Source organism: Pseudophryne corroboree, chromosome 3 (assembly GCF_028390025.1).
Source record: "Pseudophryne corroboree isolate aPseCor3 chromosome 3, aPseCor3.hap2, whole genome shotgun sequence".
In the NCBI taxonomy this organism is placed as follows: Eukaryota; Metazoa; Chordata; class Amphibia; order Anura; family Myobatrachidae; genus Pseudophryne; species Pseudophryne corroboree.
The window spans coordinates 225,985,811-226,008,553 of NC_086446.1; the positions used below are offsets into that span (position 1 = coordinate 225,985,811).

General features: G+C 42.0%; 2 pseudogenes; one reads left to right on the top strand and one right to left on the bottom strand.

Moving 5' to 3' along the window:
- Positions 1-6,592: 6,592 nt before the first annotated feature.
- LOC134896291 (5S ribosomal RNA) lies at positions 6,593-6,711 on the bottom strand (annotated as a pseudogene).
- Positions 6,712-21,354: 14,643 nt separating this feature from the next.
- On the top strand, positions 21,355-21,473 carry LOC134897069 (5S ribosomal RNA; annotated as a pseudogene).
- Positions 21,474-22,743: the final 1,270 nt, after the last annotated feature.

Below are 22,743 nucleotides of genomic sequence, written 5' to 3' on the forward strand. Positions count from 1 at the left end.
TATCTGCATTACTTGTACATAGTTACAAAAATCGGGTTATTATTGTTGTGAGCCATCTTTTCAGAGGCTCCGCTGTTATCATACTGTTAACTGGGTTCAGATCACAGGTTGTACAGTGTGATTGGTGTGGCTGGTATGAGTCTTACCCGGGATTCATAAATCCTTCCTTATTGTGTACGCTCGTCCGGGCACAGTACCTAACTGAGGCTTGGAGGAGGGTCATAGGGGGAGGAGCCAGTGCACACCACCTGATCCTAAAGCTTTACTTTTTGTGCCCTGTCTCCTGCGGAGCCGCTATTCCCCATGGTCCTTTCAGGAACCCCAGCATCCACTACGGACTCCGAGAAATAGAATTATCGGTAAGTAAATTCTTATTTTTTACACATTAAGGCAGACAACGTCCCCTTTTTACACATTACGGCAGACAGCGTCCCCTTGTTAACACATTACGGCAGACAGACTAGATAGATAGATAGATAGATAGATAGATAGATAGATAGATAGATAGATAGATAGATAGATAGATAGATAGATAGATAGACAGAAACAATACTTTCACCGCTGGCAGTCAGGTTCCTTGGTGCAGCAGCTTCTGGCAGATCCCGGGTCTGGGAGAAGAAGGAGGAGGGAGGGGGACTTGGGAGCCGCAGCAGTGCAATGTAATTGGTGGAGGCACCGCTGCAGCTGTCCCTCTCCTTCCACATAAGCTGGCCGCCGCCGCTGTGATGAGGGAAGCGCATCCCAGCATTCACAGCGGTGGCCAGCCTATGTGGAAGGAGAGGGACAGCTGCAGAGGCACCTCCACCAATTACACTGCACTGCTGTGGCTCCCTCCTCCACCTCCCTCCTCCTCCTTCCTCCCCGTGGCCGCTGCGCCCCTGTGCTCTTCTCTGCGGTGGTGGCCCGCAGCACACAGCGGCAGGCGGCATGTAATGACTCATTACATGCCGCGCTGGCTTTGGACTCCTTGACAGTGGCGGGCCCAGTGCAAGGTACCATGTGCATTGGTGGTAGTTCCGCCACTGCAGGCAGCTAATACAATATTTTTCTTAAAGTGATAGTATTTTTGCTATGGTTAAGAATGAAAGTATTCTGTATAAAACTATATTGCCCATATGAGATCAAGTATAAACCATCCAGCTTTGTCAGATTTTTATTGCTATATTATTGTTTTCATTTTTTTTTAAAGATGTGTTTTAATAAAAAATTATGTATTTAGAATCTGTAAATTATTAAATAAATAGTCTCCTGTTTCTAAGTGAATCCTAGTCGACAGCACTTCCATATTTATATATTTGCTTTTGTTTAGTATCTCAAGGAGGTTGAGTAAGCCTCCACTGGGAGCAGCAGGAAATTATGGACATTGGGGGTAATTAAGACTGGATCGCTGCAGCAGCAGCGATCGCAGTCTGAATTCCTTTGTGGAGTGCGCATGCGCACCCCAGGAGCCCAGTGAGATGCTAGCAGCATCTCTGGGCTGCGATTGCCTTTGCCTGATTAACAGGCAGAGGTGGTCGCAGGGCGGGGGGGGGGGGGGGGCATGCCAGTGGCGATAGAACGCCGTTGGCGGGGAGCGGTCCGGACAATGCAGGCGTGTCCGGACCTTTGCAGGGGCGGGCCATGGTGGCTGTGTGACATCACACGCAGCCGCTGTGACCCGGGACGCTGCGGTTAGCTCCTTGCCAGCGAGCAGGAGTTGTGCAGGCAGGAAGCTACTTTCCAGATGCAAAAGCAATCCCGTTGTGCAAAGCTTTTGCACCGGGGTGGGGGGAAGCAGAGCCAGACATGCAGGGCAGACTAGCTCTGTGCTGGGCGTCCCCCCGCATGTCTGAGAAAATTATCGTAGATGTGCTAAATTTAGCATCTGAATAAGATCTGAATTAGGCCCATTGAGTATTTGATTGGCGCCTGGTATTACAAAAGCTTGTTTTCCTTGAGCTGCACGACCATGCCCGGGTCTCGTGAAGCTACTGCACGTGACCAGGAGAGGCGCAAAGAGAACTGGTAAGGCTCCACCTCCTCTCCAGGATGCATCAATCACTCCATTGACAGTTTGTGATTGGCTGCAGAGGAGCGTGTCCGCGGGGACCCACCCATTATAGAAAACTGAGTCCTCGGCCCTCAAAAATTGGTAAAATACGTGCTATAGCGCATTTTTGAGATCACTGGACAATTCATTTTTTGGAAATACTAGCAGTTTGTGCAAATTGGCCATATCTTCTCCTGGCATGTCAGACCAGGTTGGGAAATGTGGGTCGACATAAAATATGAATTTGTGCTTTTAGAATGTAAGCTCTCACAAACAGGGCCCTCAACACTCATGTGCTTATCCTTTTCTTACTTAAACCATTTTCGACAGCACCAGTTCCCGCGGTTTTCTGCCACCCTGATACTTATGTCAGTGTCATCTGCTTCTTTAGCTATGTTTATTTACCCTGTACTTGTACTATATTGTCTTCAACTGTAATTCACTGTTTTCCTGTTTTGATTTTATGTACTCTGTAATTGGGCGCTGCGGAACCCTTGTGGTGCCATATAGATAAAGGAACATAATAATATGTTTGATAAGAGGACAGGTAGTGAGTTTTCTGCCCTGGCTTCCTCCTCTCAGACTAGAATTTACTTATATGATACCCTTGGTCAGATTTACTTTAGATACTTGGAACAGAATGAAAAGACTGTGTCACTTGCGACATATCCTTCCCCTCTCATCCGCATTTGGAAACATCCTTCCTTTACCATAGATTGTGGTCTGGATGGAATGCATCTCTACTCTGCTACATGTTTCCCTTACCCACTGCCCACCCCTTCCTCCCTCCTTCTCACTGGCGTTTCTATAATGGGTGCTGTGTGTGCGGTGCACACGGGCCCATGAGTCCAGAGGGGGCCCCCACCGCACACACTGCACCCACTTTTAAAATACTCACCCCTCCGAAGTCCAGCACCGGCATCCGCAGCGCTGTTAGAACACAGTGAAAATGGCTCAGCGGCCATTTTAACGGAGTTCTGCGCATGCACAGTAGAGAAATCTCAGGGAAAATGGCTCCCATGCCATTTTCCCGGAGATCTGCGCACGCGTAGTAGACTCTACAGCGCTCCGGGCAGAGAGCACGGGCCTCCTCCTCTCTTAAAACGCCTCTGCTTCTTCTCCACTTTCTCCATTTTTACAAAACATAAAGATTGGCAGGTTTATGGTTTACAGACTTGCTGTTTTGTGTTTGAGCTCTAGTTTCCTACTGTAGTCCCTGGTGTTACAGGCCTCTAAATAAGGTTACTGTGCTTCATTATTTCTTTATGATTGGATGTCTACTCGATAGTTGCACATTAACTTAACATGAATGTTTGCAATGTACAGTATATACCCGTATGAAAAGATGACTCTGCCCTTGTCGGGACTGCCACTGTTTCCGCCGTAATATTTTGCCATTAATAAAGACTTAAAAAAATAAAAAAATGAAACCATTTGCCTGTATGTAGTGGTTAAAAGACTTTTGGCCTTGTTCAGGTTTGTTTGCAAAGCAAAAAAGCACGCAACAGGGCAAACCACGTTTCACTGCAGGTGGGGCAGATGCAACGTGCAGAGATATTTATATTTGGGTGGGTTACATTGTTTCTGTGCAGGGTAAATACTGGCTGCTTTATTTTTACACTGCAATTTAGATTTCAGTTTGAACACACCTCATCCAAATCTAACTCTCTCTGCACATGTTATATCTGCCCCACCTGCAGTGCAATATGGTTTTGCCCAGTTGAAAGCTTTTTTGCTTTGCTAACAGCTCTGAATCAGACCCTGTATTAGTACTTTTAGACAAAATGCTTACTTTCCTATTTATTTCATCTTTATGTTCCCAAGTAAGAGGGAGCGTCTGCAGTCTGCTTAACATGTGCAAGTAGCCCCTGCTTATTTCAACGTAAGGAAGTAAAGAAGGGTAATTGTATGAAGTAATTTCTATTATTGGCCCTCATTCCGAGTTGATCGCTCGCAAGGCGATTTTAGCAGAGTTACACACGCTAAGCCGCCGCCTACTGGGAGTGAATCTTAGCTTCTTAAAATTGCGACCGATGTATTCGCAATATTGCGATTACTAACTACTTAGCAGTTTCAGAGTAGCTTCAGACTTACTCTGCCTGTGCGATCAGTTCAGTGCTTGTCGTTCCTGGTTTGACGTCACAAACACACCCAGCGTTCGCCCAGACACTCCCCCGTTTCCCCGGCCACTCCTGCGTTTTTTCCGGAAACGGTAGCGTTTTTTCCCGCACGCCCATAAAACGGCCTGTTTCCGCCCAGTAACACCCATTTCCTGTCAATCACATTACGATCGCCGGAGCGATGAAAAAGCCGTGAGTAAAAATACTATCTCCATTGTTAAATTACTTGGCGCAGTCGCAGTGCGAATATTGCGCATGCGTACTAAGCGGAATTTCACTGCGATGCGATGAAAAATACCGAGCGATCAACTCGGAATGAGGGCCATTAATTCAAATACAATGACACAAGTATTTTTTTATATGTTTTAAACAAGTGCGGTCTTTTGTTGTGTAAACTTAGGGTACTCCTTATTCTATTAGCCACTGCAACAGCTTGAATGTATTTAAAAGTTTCAGGATAAAAGCCTAAAATTACCTAACCAGAAAGGAACGATCATATAAAGCAGTGCACACTGGGAAATGACATTGTAGAGGAAGAATCACTGGACAGTGTTTGGCTTGGTTGTCTGGCAACCAGTGACATCATAATTCAGGGGAGGCTGGTAACAGTAAGTGATGAGTTAGACGTCACCAATTGACATTTCTCACCATTCCCGGGAAGGAGACAGAGACAAAACTCTGCACAAGCAAAAAACTGTAAGTGACACAGTAACGAGGGTAAAGGGTGGTCTTAACGAAATAGTTGGTGGGAAGGGTTAGGTGGTCCCCATGGGACATGAGGCAAAGAGGGAATTCGAGGTGGTTAGGCCCAATAAAGATTGAGTTGGAAATAGTGGATGGGTGACATGGGATTTTGGAGGATGCTGATGATTTCTCTCTAAAGAGGGGTACAATGAGACAATGACAGTGGTACCAACGTATGACCTGTTTGGTCCCAATTAAGGAGTGGATGGAGGGAAATTGGTTTGTTCCCAGAAGAAATTCAGAATTTATAAAGTGATTCATTTGGGCTGGGATATCTTAGGCTACCTGGAAAGTGGTGTGATGCTTTGGGCAATGTTCTTTTGGGAGACATTGGGTCCTGGCATTGCGAAAATTGTATCCATAACATTAAAACCACCTCCCTAAAATTGTGTGGGTTCCCTTCGTGCTGACAAATAGCTCTGACCTGTCGAGACATGGACTACTCAAGATCTCTGAAGGTGTCATCTGGTGTCTGGCACCAGGACATAAGCAGCAGATCCTGTAAGTTGTGACTTGGGTCCTCCATAGTTCAGTTCAAATGCTTAATTGGTCTGATATCTGGAGAATTTGGTAACCAAGTCAACAACTTGAACTCTTTGTCATGTTCCATTTCACTCTGTGCGCACGCGCAGTGCGGCTTCTGCGTGTGCACACACTCCAGAAAGATTCAGCATGCGAATGCATTCGTACCTGTGTTCCATGCTGAATTATGCCCTAAGTCACCTGTTCTCAAGCATGGATATCCTTTAAATCTGGACTGTAATGGTGGCGTTTGGGAAATTAGTTATTGGAAGAATACATAGAAAACAATGTTAGTGAAATAATCATTGCAGATTTATATAACAATTGTGAATTTGAACACACCTATTACCTCTAAATTTATGTAACGGGTCTTGCAGCTTAGTCTGCAGCCAGTAATAGGCAGCTGGATAGTGCTACCTATCAGAATTACTGTCCCACTAGAGGTGGCAGCGGTTTGTCAGTTACCCCAGGACACACCTTTTCCAGCATTCTAGATCATATATTCTCAAACTCGGTCCATGCAGTTACATTGCCGCCAGCTGGGAACCTGGCGGTCAGCATATAGACCCTCATGTATAGGGGGGAATACCGCACAGGATATAGTTAATATTGGAATATAATTTTCTAAATACCAAATTAGAAGGATTTAAAGAAAACTAAATTTTCTAATTCTTATGTCATTTGGCGGTGCACCCTGAGTCAGTATTGAAAGATAGAACAACAAGGAGAGATGAAGACTCTTTTGTGGGCGCACTCTTAACTTCAAACAATGTATAGAATATTCAGAATAGGTTATAAATTCAACTTTTATTAGTATCACAAAATTAAGATAATCAGTGGTTAATGAAGAAAATAACAGTCAACAAGTGACAATAAAGTCAAATAGCACTAAATGCTGATATAGGATAATAACTGAATTCTGTCTGATGGAGTAAGTTCTAAATATTGTAAGCAATAGCTTCGATATTGGACGGTACGTTCCAATGACAAGTGGATTCCTGCCCTGTGCTTGTGTCAAAAGGAACAAATAGTAAAGCCTGGATACTAATTATATTGTAGATGGAAATACATATCATAACCAGCTAGTTATGAAAAAAGAGGGAAAAAAAGGGTGGGAAATAAGATGGCAGTGAATCTGCTGTCAGTGTTAAACACTGAGCATGTTGAACCAATATAAGCTCTACTAAACTGAGTCTTCCTCAATGGTCACCCACTTGAGTACTGACCCAGCCCAACACTGATTAGCTTCCGAGATCGGACGGCTTCGGGCGTTTCCAGTGTGGTATGATAGTAGAGTGAATGAACGGTGATTGGAAGCTCTGGAATCACTGATGAGAGTTCACGAATTACACAGTTATTCAAGAAAGATGACAGAAATAAACCAATAAGGGAAACCAGATGGATCTGCTGCCAATGTTAGACAGGGACGTGGCCCTGAATCAATGGTGAGAGTCCATGAAATTAGATATAGGTGGAAAAAAAGAGAGAAGAAAAAATACAATCATAACAGTCCTTTTTGGGCTTATTTAAGATTCTTTCACAAAGAGCAAATATGTTTACAATATTTATAGCAATAGCTGAAGTAAAGCAAAATAAAATTAAATATTATTGCTCTAAAATTAGCTGGATTGATAATAAGTACCAGGTAAAGTGTGGTCTCTGTAAATGTAGTTTTCTACTAGAGTACAAATAGTACAATGTATCAAAAATATCCAAATACAAGATGTCTATGATACAGAAACAGAGCCAGGTAAAAAGATAACAATGTAACAAGTATACAGAGGTGTCTCCTGACCTAGAAAACCTACTAAGGTTCAGAATAAATCACTGCCAATATCACAATGCATGTGTAAATCGATAAGGAACTTTGAAAATAGCAAATATCGTAAAATAGATAAATATTGCTGATATTATGTAAATGATAAAGGCTGAAGATGCAGCATAAGGTCTGAAATACTATTAGTACTGATTTCAATGCACAAGTAGCAAGTGAGGTATGTCCAATAACCTATTGCTCGCAAGAGTTGATGAAAATTAATGTCCAACCAGTGCGGGCCACAATCTAATAATTCCACCATTCAATAAAATTATCGTGGTGAAAGGTATGAAGAAAGCTGATATTACCCGCGCTGGGTGTAAGGGCAGATTGACCCCTTGTACCGCACTGCAGCCCGTCCCGATCAGTGAGGGAATGCGAGGCGCCGCCGGCCTGGTGAAGACGTAGGCGGGTACGAGAGGCCGTCCGCTGCTCTGGTCAGCTCAAAGGAGGAGAAGTCAGGAGAGGCGCAGGACACAGGCAGGTATGGGAGGACGTCCGCTGTTCCGGTCAGCCAGAATGAAGAGAAGTCGGAAGACGCGTTTCACCCGTCCGCCGGGCTTGATCACTTCCTGCGGAGGTCTGGGTCCCTGCAGGTTTTAAACGTAGGCTAAGCTGGATCATATCCAATCAATGAGGGGGTGTGTCCCTTAATTAGCTGCTGGAATCCTGAGGCTCTGATGATCCGGATAAGTAATAAGTTGCACTTGAATCAATTATAGCTTAGTAAGGAGAACCATGGCACATAAAAGGGAAATAAGAAAAAGGGGGGTTTTAAAACACATCCAAAAATAATAATCTTTTCTTATATATTAAATATCCAACAATATAACCCGCAGAAGTTTGTACTAAGAAAAATGATGACAGATACACATCTATAAATTGTCTCTGCAGGTGTGTATAATGAACAATGCAAAAATAAAAAATAAAAATTAATAAAGATAAATATAAAAAGGGGGAGAAAAATGAAAATAGAATAAAATAAAATAAAAAATAAATAAAAAAAGGGGGCGATAGAGCTAACAGATGCCTTTAAATTTTGCTCTGTGAGTGAAGTAAAATAATGATGCGGTTTGTTAAAACACAGTGACTTGGAAGGAGTGGTCTAAAGATATAAATAGCGCTGCTTTGTTAAATAGTAAATCCTATGTAAATGACAGGTAATTCGGGCAGTGTCTCATGTAAACTAACTGCTTATAGGAAATAGAGTTGCCACAGACCGCAGGGGAGATGATAGACAGATATCGGGTCTTGATGCCTGATTGTAAATGAACACTGAAAGGATTTATATATATTCTCTTATTCTTATAAACTTAATAAATGAAGCCAAGGGTGAGTAACTGTTGATAAAGAAAGATAAATGCGACCAAGGCCAAGGTGTCTGATACTGTTATATACCCTAGCATGTCATACTGTGAGATCATGTGTAGTGATAGAATGTATGTGTTATAAATGCACTTGCATAAATATAACCCTTATGCATATGCGTATATACATATGCACATATCTGTGGATATTAAAACAAACTAATTAATCCTACATACATATACATAAATTGGATGGGAAGTGTGTTGGTTGCTGATAATGTGCTGGGAAGATGCAAAAGGGCAAACTGACAATGTGCGATGTGGTGATCTGACTAAAGAAAAAATGTGTCTGAGAGAGCATGTTGAGTGGAACGATGATAAGTGTGAGTGATATGGGGTAGGATAAATTGTGACTGTGAGGGATGTCCGGTGCCAAAGGGGTGAATGTGATGAAGTGCTTCAGCTGGATGTCCTAGTGACTATGGGGCAAGTTAATGTGTTGACAGAAAAGGTGATAGTATGTCAATGTGCAAGTTTACAGATATGAAAAGAATGGCCCATGTATAAAAAACTAATGCTCAATCTGACTTGAATACGCCTGGGTGTAAAGTAAGTATTCATAAAAATACATTATAATTAATATACTCATTTAGGCCTGCTGGTTTTAATCCTCCCAGTTTAAAAGTCCATTCACTTTCTTTATTCGAAAGTTCTTTGCTTAGGTCACCCCCACGTATGCCTAAATGGACTCTGTCGAGACCAAACGCACGCATCTCACAAGGAGAGTCTTGATGTTGAGCATGAAAATGCCTTGCTACTGATGTCAATTTTTTGCCTTTCAGTAAGTCAGATGAGGCATTTCTAATGGCTCCCATGTGTTCAAAGATTCTGGTTTTGAACTTCCTCGTGGTCATACCGATGTAGCGTTGATTGCAGCTACAAATCAAGCAATAGACCATTCCTTGTGTGTCACAGTTAAAAAAATGTCGTATTGAGATATCCCGTCCCAATCTGTCTGTAACCTTGTCTGTAATCTGTATCTGAGGGCAGGCTTTGCATTGCCCACAGGGAAAAGACCCTGTTATGTTACTCGATTTGTAAGATCACGTGTAAAGTGGCTCTGAACGAGCATATCCTTCATGTTGTTTGATCTTCTCCAACTGATTTGGAGTGTGGAATCTAATAGGGGTGATAGGTCTGCATCGAGGTGCAAGACTGGTAGATGTTTATGAATTGCCTTTTTTATCTGGCGCCATTCTGGGCAAAAGCGAATCTTAGAGTCATCTCCTTTATCCTTCAATTTGTCTTAGAAGATCAAAACATCTCTTTTTGTTTTGAGAACAGATTTTTGAGCTCTCTTCAAAGCACGTTTGCTATAGCCACGGGCTTGTAATCGTGTCGCAAGCTCATGACTTTTTTGTTTGTACCCGGTATCTTCTGTACAATTGCGCCTAAATCTGAGAAATTCCCCTTTGGGAATATTCTTGATGGTCGGCGGAAAATGTGAGCTCGTCTGGTATAAGATACTATTGGTAGCTGTATCTTTTCGAAAAAGCTCAGTGTCTGTCTTGTAAATGTTGAGATCTAAGAAGGATACCTTCTCCTTGCTTATTGTATGGGTCAAAAAGATGTTTAGATTGTTGTCATTCAAAAGGTTTGTGAAATCAAGTAGGAGTTGTTCATTGCTGTCCCAGATTACAAGAATGTCGTCTATATATCTAAGCCAGTTAAGGATGTGTTGTGTATATTCTTGATTGTCATCACTGAATACAATAGTTTGTTCCCACCAGCCGAGGAACAGGTTAGCATACGTGGGAGCACAAGCCGCTCCCATCGCTGTTCCTCGGATCTGTTGGAAAAACTGGTCACCGAATGTGAAGAAATTCTTGTTTAATACGAAACTCAACATTTCACAAAGAAAGTCATTGAAGTCGTTCTTTTCTTTCATGTCCAGAAAGAACTTAGTAGCTTGTACTCCTTGTTGATGAGAGATGCTACTATAAAGGGCCTCGACATCTACGGTGACTTGAATACAGTTCCCGTCCAAACAAATACCATGCAATTTTTGTAACAAATCAGATGTATCTTTTAAATAAGAGGGTAGTGTCATAACATGTTCCCTGAGATGTAAATCTAAGAACTTGCTAGGTATCTCCAAGAGTCCCCCATTCCGCGAGATATTGGGTCTCCCCGGTGGTTTCTTGCTGTTCTTATGTACTTTTGGTAAAAGATAGAATGTAGGAACTTTGGGATTAGAAACTGTGAGGTATTTGACCTCTTGTTGTGTAATGGTTCCGAGGGCTGAGGCTTCCTCAATCATGTGCATATACTGTTTATGAAATTTGACTGTCGTATTGAGTGGTAATCTCAGGTAGTACGAGGTCCAGAAGTTGTCTTCGTGCTTCTTCTTCATACATAGGGATCGGCCATATCACAATATTGCCGCCCTTATCGGAGGGCTTGATAACAATATCCTTTCAAGATTTAATTTCTTTAAGGGCTTGTCTCTCTCTGTATTTAAGATTTTTATTGAGGCATCTCTTAGAATTAGTTTGGATTTCATCTAATTCTCTAGACACCAAGTCTAAAAAGTCCTTGATCTCTGGACTGTTATTTTCTGGTGGAAAGAAGGTGGACTTAACTTTTCATGTGGGTCTAGTATTCTGTACAGGTGACATGTTAGAAGGTGATTCCATGTATAGTTATTCCAAAGTCTGGATTGCTGTTAGTTCTTCTTCAGATAGGAGTGTGTTGAGAGACGTTGAGGTAGATGGTTCCTCAGAAGGAGAGGCAATTGTCGCTGGACCAGTAGTCATAGATAATGACGTATCCATCATATCCTTATTAGATGATTTGGCAAAGAATTTTTTTAATTGTAATTTCCGGCCAAAGAGCCTGAGATCTTTTTCCCACATAAACCTATTAAATGGTAATGTGGGTGAGAATGATAGTTCTTTGCTTAGGACTTCCACCTATTCTTCCGTTAAGGTTCTGGTACTGAGATTGATGATTTGTAACCTGTCTGTGATCAGTGCTTCCTGGTCTTCCGTATGGGATAATGTGAGGTTCTTGGGGCATCCCAATCGCGATTGTTTCTGTCAGTGTTTCGTCCCCCCTTCGTCTTGTCTTCCTCGATATTTGTTTCTGCCTCTTGAACGTTGACCTTTCCCTAAAAAAGGATCCTCACTATTGTAATGTTTGGATGTCAGTGATCCTCCTTCCAGATGTTCTGTAGAGGAGTCTTCACTATATGAAGATTCTCTTTCAGAAGAACTGATGTCCTCTCTTGTGGGTCCTCCTCTGCCTCTTGAGGTGTAAAAATTCCAACAGAAAATATTTCCTTGGAAGAAATCACTTTTGTCTCTAAGGAACTTATTTCGTTTACGTTCTATGATAGATGTTTCATATGTGTCTAGTTCCTTTTTGTACTTATCAAAGGTATTTTGAAATGTGAGGTCCTTCTCCCAGGTCTCTAGTGGTATCATACCACACTGGAAACGCCCGAAGCCGTCTGATCTCGGAAGCTAATCAGTGTTGGGCTGGGTCAGTACTCAAGTGTGTGACCATTGAGGAAGACTCAGTTTAGTAGAGCTTATATTGGTTCAACATGCTCAGTGTCTAACACTGACAGCAGATTCACTGCCATCTTATTTCCCACCCCTTTTTTCCCCTCTTTTTTCATAACTAGCTGGTTATGATACGTATTTCCATCTACAATAAAATTAGTATCCAGGCTTTACTATTTGTTCATTTTGACACAAGCACAGGGCAGGAATCCACTTGTCATTGGAACGTACCGTCCAATATCGAAGCTATCGCTTACAATATTTAGAACTTACTCCGTCAGACAGACTTCAGTTATTATCCTATATCAGCATTTAGTGCTATTTGACTTTATTGTCACTTGTTGACTGTTATTTTCTTCATTAACCACTGATTATCTTAATTTTGTGATACTAATAAAAGTTGATTTTATAACCTATTCTGAATATTCTATACATTTTTTGAAGTTAAGAGTGCGCCCAAAAAAGAGTCTTCTTCTCTCCTTGTTGTTCTATGTTTCAATACTGACTCAGGGTGCACCGCCAAATAACATAAGAATTAGAAAACTTAGTTTTCTTTCAATCCTTCTAATTTGGTATTTAGAAAATTATATTCCAATATTAACTATATCCTGTGCGGTATTCCCCCCTATACATGATAGTACTTTCATACTGAGCAGATTCCCAGCTTCTTAATACCTTGCACGGTTACATAATCCTCTTTCTTACCAGGATCTCTTTCCTATTTTCTCCTCTCAGTGGTTTGATGAGAATTGTTACACTTCTTACAAATGTTTTTAATACTCACAACCTTACCAAATACCATGACCACATTTTCATTAAAGACAGAACTCATATCTAAACGCAGAAATTTAGATGAATACGGTGACATTTTCTCAGACACTTTTTAGAACTCAGGCACTCCTAAAGATTGAAGATCTGATCTTTCTAAACTACAAAAAAACCTACAAAAAAGGATTAGGCTCATGTGGGACATCACTACCTTAGAGAATTATCATAAAACCAAGATCTCTCCCAGAGGTTTACGACCCCGTGTTTCCCCTTCTTTTCCCCTGGCCACAGAGAATCTAAAGGCCGAATGGGAAACTGCCTTACTGAAATGCTCCCATGAGTTGACCTTGATACTCATCAAACATGATAATTTAGTTCTAGATCAAGTTGAAAAGAGTATTGAAGAGCTAGGCAAAACACTAGAGACCTGGGAGAAAGACCTCTCCTTTCAAAATACCTTTGATAAGTACAAAAAGGAACTAGATACATATGAAACATCTATCATAGAATGTAAACGAAATAAGTTCCATAGAGACAAAAGTGATTTCTCCCAAGGAAATATTTTCTGTTGGAATTTTTACACCTCAAGAGGCAGAGGAGGACCCACAAGAGAGGACATTAGTTCTTCTGAAAGAGAATCTTCATATAGTGAAGACTCCTCTACAGAACATCTGGAAGGAGGATCACTGACATCCAAACGTTACAATAGTGAGGATCCTTTTTTAGGGAAAGGTCAACGCTCAAGAGGCAGAAACAAATATCGAGGAAGACAAGACGAGGGGGGGCGAAACACCGACAGAAACAATCGCGATTGGGATGCCCCAAGGACCTCACATTATCCCATACGGAAGACCAGGAAGCACTGATCACAGACAGGTTACAAATCATCAATCTCAGTACCAGAATCTTAACGGAAGATCAGGTGGAAGTCCTAAGCAAAGGACTATCATTCTCACCCACATTAACATTTAATAGGTTTATGTGGGAAAAAGATCTCAGGCTCTTTGGCCGGAAATTACAATTAAAAAAATTATTTACCAAATCATCTAATAAGGATATGATGGATATGTCATTATCTATGACTACTGGACCAGCGACAATTGCCTCTCCTTCTGAGGAACCATCTACCTCAACGTCTCTCAACACACTCCTATCTGAAGAAGAACTAACGGCAATCCAGACTTTGGAAGAACTATACATGGAATCACCTTCTAACATGTCAATTGTACAGAATACTAGACCCACATGCAAAGTTAAATCCACCATCTTTCCACCAGACAATAACAGTCCAGAGATCAAGGTCTTTTTAGACTTGGTGTCTAGAGAATTCGATGAAATCCAAACTAATTCTAAGAAGAGATGCCTCAATAAAAATCTTAAATACAGAGAGAGACAAGCCCTTAAAGAAATTAAATCTTGGAAGGATATTGTTATCAAGCCCTCCGATAAGGGGGGCAATATTGTGATATGGCCGATCTCCATGTATGAAGAAAAAGCATGAAGACAACTTCTGGACACCTCATGCTACCTGAGATTACCACTCAAACCGACAGTCAAATTTCATAAACAGTATATGCACATGATTGAGAAAGCCTCAGCCCTCGGAACCATTACACAACAAGAGGTCAAATACCTCACAGTTTCTAATCCCAGAGTTCCTATGTTCTATCTTTTACCAAAAGTACATAAGAATATCAAGAAACCACCGGGGGAGACCCATTGTCTCGGGGAATGGGGGACTCTTGGAGATACCTAGCAAGCTCTTAGATTTACATCTCAGGGAACATGTTATGACACTACCCTCTTATTTAAAAGATACATCTGATTTGTTACGAAAATTGCATGGTATTTGTTTGGACGGGGACTGTATTCTAGTCACCTTAGATGTCAAGGCCCTTTATAGTAGCATCTCTCATCAACAAGGAGTACAAGCTACTAAGATCTTTTTGAACAGGAAAGAAAAGAACGACTTCAATGACTTTCTTTGTGAAATGTTGAGTTTCGTATTAAACAAGAATTTCTTCACATTCGGTGACCGGTTTTTCCAACAGATCCGAGGAACAGCGATGGGAGCGGCTTGTGCTCCCACGTATGCTAACCTGTTCCTCGGCTGGTGGGAACAAACTATTGTGCTCAGTGATGACAATCAAGAATATACACAACACATCCTTAACTGGCTTAGATATATAGACGACATTCTTGTAATCTGGGACAGCAATGAACAACTCCTACTTGATTTCATAAACCTTTTGAATGACAACAATCTTAACATCTTTTTGACCCATACAATAAGCAAGGAGAAGGTATCCTTCTTAGATCTCAACATTTACAAGACAGACAACGGAACGCTGGCCACTGAGCTTTTTCAAAAAGATACAGCTACCAATAGTATCTTTTTCCGCCGACCATCGAGAATATTCCCAAAGGGGAATTTCTCAGACTTAGGCGCAATTGTACAGAAGATACTGTGTACAAACAAAGAAGTCATGAGCTTGTGACATGATTACAAGCCCGTGGCTATAGCAAACGTGCTTTGAAGAGAGCTCAAAAATCTGTTCTCAAAACAAAAAGAGATGTTTTGATCTTCCAAGACAAATTAAAGGATAAAGGAGATGACTCTAAGATTCGCTTTGTGGGTACCTTTTGCCCAGAATGTCACCAGATAAAAAAGGCAATTCATAAACATCTACCAGTCTTGCACCTCGATGCAGACCTATCACCTCTATTAGATTCCACACTCCAAATCAGTTGGAGAAGATCAAACAACATGAAGGATATGCTCATTCAGAGCCACTTTACACGTGATATTACAAAATCGAGTAACATATCAGGGTCTTTTCCCTGTGGGCAATGCAAAGCCTGCCCTCAGATCCAGTTTACAGACAAGGTTACAGACAGATTGGGACGGGATATCTCAATACAACTTTTTTTTAACTGTGACACACAAGGAATGGTCTATTGCTTGATTTGTAGCTGCAATCAACGCTACATCGGTATGACCACGAGGAAGTTCAAAACCAGAATCTTTGAACACATGGGAGCCATTAGAAATGCCTCATCTGACTTACTGAAAGGCAAAAAATTGACATCAGTAGCAAGGCATTTTCATGCTCAACATCAAGACTCTCCTTGTGAGATGCGTGCGTTTGGTCTCGACAGAGTCCATTTAGGCATACGTGGGGGTGACCTAAGCAAAGAACTTATGAAAAAAGAAAGTGAATGGACTTTTAAGTTGGGAGGATTAAAACCAGCAGGCCTAAATGAGTATATTAATTAAAGTGTATTTTTATGAATACTTACTTTACACCCAGGCGTATTCAAGTCAGATTGAGCATTAGTTTTTTATACATGGGCCATTCTTTTCATATTTGTAAACTTGCACATTGACATACTATCACCTTTTCTGTCAACACATTAACTTGCCCCATAGTCACTAGGACATCCAGCTGAAGCACTTCATCACATTCACCCCTTTGGCACCGGACATCCCTCATAGTCGCAATTTATCCTACCCCATATCACTCAGACTTATCATCGTTCCACTCAACATGCTCTCTCAGACACATTTTTTCTTTAGTCAGATCACCACATCGCACATTGTCAGTTTGCCCTTTTGCATCTTCCCAGCAACCAACACACTTCCCATCCAATTTATGTATATGTATGTAGGATTAATTAGTTTGTTTTAATATCCACAGATATGTGCATATGTATATACGCATATGCATAAGGGTTATATTTATGCAAGTGCATTTATAACACATACATTCTATCACTACACATGATCTCACAGTATGACATGCTAGGGTATATAACAGTATCAGACACCTTGGCCTTGGTCGCATTTATCTTTCTTTATCAACAGTTACTCACCCTTGGCTTCATTTATTAAGTTTATAAGAATAAGAGAATATATATAAATCCTTTCAGTGTTCATTTACAATCAGGCATCAAGACCCGATATCTGTCTATCATCTCCCCTGCGGTCTGTGGCAACTCTATTTCCTATAAGCAGTTAGTTTACATGAGACACTGCCCGAATTACCTGTCATTTACATAGGATTTACTATTTAACAAAGCAGCGCTATTTATGGGGTATATGCAATTGCGGTCGAATTCCCGAAATTGTCGAATTTCGGGTCATTTTCGACCAAAAAAAAAATTCGCCTATGCAATTCAGTGCTTTCCGACCAAAAAACGGACTTTCAAAATTCGACTTTTTGAAATTCGAATTTTTGCAAATTCGACTTTTCTGCAATGATATAAGTGCTGCAATTCGACCAAAGCATATTCAATTCAAGTTTGGAAATTCGACAGCAGTGCTTTTAGACAGCAAATTCGTCATTTTCAATCCGCCACACTTTGGAGGGTGAAAACAAATCAAAAAATTTTAAACATGTTTTTTTTTGTGTTTTTTTTTGGGGAATAGCAGATCTATTTATATTAGAAGGGATTAGGTACTTTTTTTTTTTTTTTTGGAGGCACAAATATTATTTATATATTTTTTAAAATATTATTTTTTTTTATTTATTTTTTTATTGCTGGAACGGTAAAATCCTAAAAAAAAATGGCGTGGGGTCCCCCCTCCAAAGCATAACCAGCCTCGGGCTCTTCGAGCTGGTCCTGGTTCTAAAAATGCGGGGGAAAAATTGACAGGGGATCCCCCGTATTTTTAAAACCAGCACCGGGCTCTGCGCCTGGTGCTGGTGCCAAAAATACGGGGGACAAAAAGCGTAGGGGTCCCCCGTATTTTTAACACCAGCATCGGGCTCCACTAGCTGGACAGATAATGCCACAGCCGGGGGTCACTTTTATGCCGTGCCCTGCGGCCGTGGCATTAAATATCCAACTAGTCACCCCTGGCCGGGGTACCCTGGGGGAGTGGGGACCCCTTCAATCAAGGGGTCCCCCCCCAGCCACCCAAGGGCCAGGGGTGAAGCCCGAGGCTGTCCCCCCCCATCCAATGGGCTGCGGATGGGGGGGCTGATAGCCTTTTGTGATCATGAAAAGAATATTGTTTTTTCCAGCAGTACTACAAGTCCCGGCAAGCCTCCCCCGCAAGCTGGTACTTGGAGAACCACAAGTACCAGCATGCGGGAGAAAAGCGGGCCCGCTGGTACCTGTAGTACTACTGGAAAAAAAATACCCAAACAAAAACAGGACACACACACCGTCGACAGTAAAACTTTATTTCATACGTCGACACACACATACTTACCTATGTTCACACGCCGACATCGGTCCTCTTCTCCATGTAGAATCCACGGATACCTGAAAATAAAAGATCAATATACTCACCTCAACCAGGGTCCAGAGATAAATCCACGTACTTGTAGAAAATAACAAACCGGACACCTGACCAAACGGACTGAAAGGGGTCCCATGCTGACACATGGGACCCCTATCCCCGAATGCAGAGAGACCTCTCAGTGACAGCTGTCACTGAAAGGTCTCTAAAGCCAATCAGGAAGCGCAACTTCGTTGCGCTCACCTGATTGGCTGTGCGCTGTCTGAACTCAGACAGCGCATCGCACAGCCCCGTCCATTATATTCAATGGTGGGAACTTAGCGGCTAGCGGTGAGGTCACCCGCCGGTCAGCGGCTGACCGCGGGTTAACCCCACCGCTACCCGCAAAGTTCCCACCATTGAAAGTAATGGAGCGGCTTTGCGATGCGCTGTCTGACAGCACAGACAGCGCACAGCCAATCAGGTGAGCGCCACGGAAGTAGCGCTTCCTGATTGGCTGAAGGGACTTCAGTGACAGGAGTCACGTGATGTCCCGGCATTCGGGAGAAAGGGGTCTGATGTGTCAGCATGGGACCCCTTTCAGTCCGGTATGGAGCGGGTATTTGCGGTTTTTTTTTTTTACAAGTACGTGGATTTATCTCTCTGGACGTGGATTTATCTCTGGACGCTGGAAGGTGAGTATAATTTTTTCACAGGTACCTCGGATCGTCGGAGACCGTGGCAGTCGGCGTGTCAACATAGGTAAGTATGTGTGTGTCGGTAGTGTGTAATAAAGTTTTACTTTCACGGTGTGTGTGTACTGTTTTTATTTGGGTATTTTTTTTCCAGTAGTACTACAGGTACCAGCGGGCCCGTTTTTCTCCAGCATGCTGGTACTTGTGGTTCTCCAAGTACCAGCTTGCGGGGGAGGCTTGCTGGGACTTGTAGTACTACTGGAAAAAACAATATCTTTTTATTATCACAAAAGGCTATCAGCCCCCCCATCCGCAGCCCATTGGATGGGGGGGACAGCCTCGGGCTTCACCCCTGGCCCTTGGGTGGCTGGGGGGGGGGACCCCTTGATTGTAGGGGTCCCCACTCCCCCAGGGTACCCCGGCCAGGGGTGACTAGTTGGATATTTAATGCCACGGCCGCAGGGCACGGCATAAAAGTGACCCCCGGCTGTGGCATTATCTGTCCAGCTAGTGGAGCCCGATGCTGGTGTTAAAAATACGGGGGACCCCTACTCTTTTTGTCCCCCGTATTTTTGGCACCAGCACCAGGCGCAGAGCCCGGTGCTGGTTTTAAAAATACGGGGGATCCCTGCCCAATTTTCCCCCTGCATTTTTAGAACCAGGACCAGCTCGAAGAGCCCGAGGCTGGTTATGCTTTGGAGGGGGGACCCCACGCCATTTTTTTTCCCGGGTTTTTCCCATTTTTTCCCGTTTTTTAAAATCGCGGCAAAATCCGCCAAATCGGCCGATTTTCGCCCGCGATTCTGTCGAATCCGTTTTTCATTGAATATGGTGAATTCCGGAAGCCACCTTCCGGAATTCACCTGTCGAATTAAGTCGAATTAAAAAACGGCGAAAAATTGCCGCGATTCGCCGTGAATTGCATATACCCCTATATCTTTAGACCACTCCTTCCAAGTCACTGTGTTTTAACAAACCGCATCATTATTTTACTTCACTCACAGAGCAAAATTTAAAGGCATCTGTTAGCTCTATCGCCCCCTTTTTTTATTTATTTTTTATTTTATTTTATTCTATTTTCATTTTTCTCCCCCTTTTTATATTTATCTTTATTAATTTTTATTTTTTATTTTTGCATTGTTCATTATACACACCTGCAGAGACAATTTATAGATGTGTATCTGTCATCGTTTTTCTTAGTACAAACTTCTGCGGGTTATATTGTTGGATATGAGTATTTAATATATAAGAAAAGATTATTATTTTTGGATGTGTTTTAAACCCCCCCTTTTTCTTATTTCCCTTTTATGTGCCATGGTTCTCCTTACTAAGCTATAATTGATTCAAGTGCAACTTATTACTTATCCAGATCATCAGAGCCTCAGGATTCCAGCAGCTAATTAAGGGAAACACCCCCTCATTGATTGGATATGATCCAGCTTAGCCTACGTTTAAAACCTGCAGGGACCCAGACCTCCACAGGAAGTGATCAAGCCCGGCGGACGGGTGAAATGCATCTTCCGACTTCTCTTCATTCTGGCTGACCGGAGCAGCGGACATCCTCCCATACCTGCCTGTGTCCTGCGCCTCTCCTGACTTCTCCTCCTTTGAGCTGACCAGAGCAGCGGACGGCCTCTCGTACCCGCCTACGTCTTCACCAGGCCGGCGGCTCCTCGCATTCCTTCACTGATCGGGACGGGCTGCAGTGCGGTACAAGGGGTCATTCTACCCTTACACCCAGCGCGGGTAATATCAGCTTTCTTCATACCTTTCACCACGATAATTTTATTGAATGGTGGAATTATTAGATTGTGGCCCGCACTGGTTGGACATTAATTTTCATCAGCTCTTGCGAGCAATAGGTTATTGGACATACCTCACTTGCTACTTGTGCATTGAAATCAGTACTAATAGTATTTCAGACCTTATGCTGCATCTTCAGCCTTTATCATTTACATAATATCAGCAATATTTATCTATTTTACGATATTTGCTATTTTCAAAGTTCCTTATTGATTTACACATGCATTGTGATATTGGCAGTGATTTATTCTGAACCTTAGTAGGTTTTTCTAGGTCAGGAGACACCTCTGTATACTTGTTACATTGTTATCTTTTTACCTGGCTCTGTTTCTGTATCATAGACATCTTGTATTTGGATATTTTTGATACATTGTACTATTTGTACTCTAGTAGAAAACTACATACCACACTTTACCTGGTACTTATTATCAATCCAGCTAATTTTAGAGCAATAATATTTAATTTTATATTGCTTTACTTCAGCTATTGCTATAAATACATACTTGCTCTTTGTGAAAGAATCTTAAATAAGCCCAAACAGGACTGTTATGATTGTATTTTTTCTTCTCTCTTTTTTTCCACCTATATCTAATTTCATGGACTCTCACCATTGAATCAGGGCCACGTCCCTGTCTAACATTGGCAGCAGATCCATCTGGTTTCCCTTATTGGTTTATTTCTGTCATCTTTCTTGAATAACTGTGTAATTCGTGAACTCTCATCAGTGATTCCAGAGCTTCCAATCACCGTTCATTCACTCTACTATCATACCACACTGGAAACGCCCGAAGCCGTCCGATCTCGGAAGCTAATCAGTGGTGGGCTGGGTCAGTACTCAAGTGGGTGACCATTGAGGAAGACTCAGTTTAGTAGAGCTTATATTGGTTCAACATGCTCAGTGTCTAACACTGACAGCAGATTCACTGCCATCTTATTTTCCACCCTTTTTTTCCCTCTTTTTTCATAACTAGCTGGTTATGATATGTATTTCCATCTACAATATAATAAGTTTCCAGGCTTTACTATTTGTTCATTTTGACACAAGCACAGGGCAGGAATCTACTTGTCATTGGAACGTACCATCCAATATCGAAGCTATCGCTTACAATATTTAGAACTTACTCCATCAGCCAGAATTCAGTTATTATCCTATATCAGCATTTAGTGCTATTTGACTTTATTGTCACTTGTTGACTGTTATTTTCTTCATTAACCACTGATTATCTTAATTTTTGTGATACTAATAAAAGTTGATTTTATAACCTATTCTGAATATTCTATACATTGTTTTAAGTTAAGAGTGCACCCACAAAAGAGTCTTCTTCTCTCTTTGTTGTAGCATATAGACCCTGGCATCCCAACTGCTAACAACGACAGCCGGAATCCTGGCTCACAGGGGCTATTCCTACTCGTGGGTGTCCACAACACTTATAGAGTGGGAATAGAACCTGTGGTGAGCAATTTGCCACCGAACCCGCAAGGGGCTTGCTAGCACTCGCCCCACTGCCGGCATACTGACGGCCGGGAGGCCATTGTCTTTATACTGATGGCCGGGATGCCATTATCTGTATACTGACGGTCGGGATGCCAACCATCGGTAATACATACTGATCTCCTCACAGAACCACAACTGAAATAATTAGCTCCACTTGTGTAATCTTTTTAAAGTGTGTCAATGAGTAATGAATACACCTATGCATCTGCTGGGTGACCTGAAAAATATGAACTGTTTGGGGTGCTGTGGACAGAGTTTGAGAACCACTGCACTAGATCATTGTTGTGCGATGTTCCTCAGATGGCTAGGATATTATGTGGCGCACTTAGATTGCAGGATGGAAAGTGCTTCTGGGCTCCTGTCATAAGCAGAACCTAGCAAAGAAAGGCGCCTAAATAAACCTATGCTGAAATGCTGCCTGCTGCTCTCAAAGAATAGGGTATTAGCAGACCATATACAAATGCAAGGAAAGAGAAAAGAGAGAGCGCAAGCAGACTCTTATGAATTTAACAAATTTAATCATAAAATAAACACAATCACAACATATTAAAATACGTATACATAAAACTAATGATGCATACCATATACCAAATGAATTGATATTAATATAGGATCCGCACTATAGTTCAAAAGAATTCCCACAAAACTAGT